The following is a 649-nucleotide window of genomic DNA, read 5'->3' on the forward strand; positions in this document are numbered from 1 at the left end:
GTTGGCTTTTTTATAATCTGCCTTTTCTATCCAATGCTGTACCTTGAACATTTCCCCATATTCTTATAAAATATAACTTGATTAAATTGTATTCTACCACATAGGTACGCCATAACTGATTTAACCATTTTCTTATTCTGGATATGTAAGTGATTTCCAGTTTGTCTTTGTGGAATGGAAATCAGCAGGAATTCGGCACTTCCACATTCAGTGTCAGATGGACTTGCTAAAAATGACTTTGCATTCTGTCTGTTGCTTCCAGCCCTTGCTGTTTCTGGAAACTTGCTATAGACAGCCTCCTCCCCTTTTTCCATTAAGGGCATAGACCTTACTATATGGCAGTGTAGCTAAGAGTGTGGCTGCAGCAAGGACAGTTGGACCTGGGTTCAAATCATAAACCTTCCATTTTTTAGCTCTCAAAGACTCAGTTATCTTATATTTAAAATAGGGTTACTAGAAGAATTACATGAGACATTGTATCTAAACTTAGGGAGCTACTTAGTTGATAATAGTATTATCATTTATTGGCTCTTCTTTGACATTTCTTTATTGAGTGTTTTAATGTGGCAGGCATTGTGATAGGTGCTGAAGATGCAAGGATGGGAGAAATGAGGGGGCCCTGGCCTATGGCTTTACAGTATTGCATTAT

The sequence above is a fragment of the Martes martes genome (assembly GCF_963455335.1).
Source record: "Martes martes genome assembly, chromosome: 7".
NCBI classification, from domain to species: domain Eukaryota; kingdom Metazoa; phylum Chordata; class Mammalia; order Carnivora; family Mustelidae; genus Martes; species Martes martes.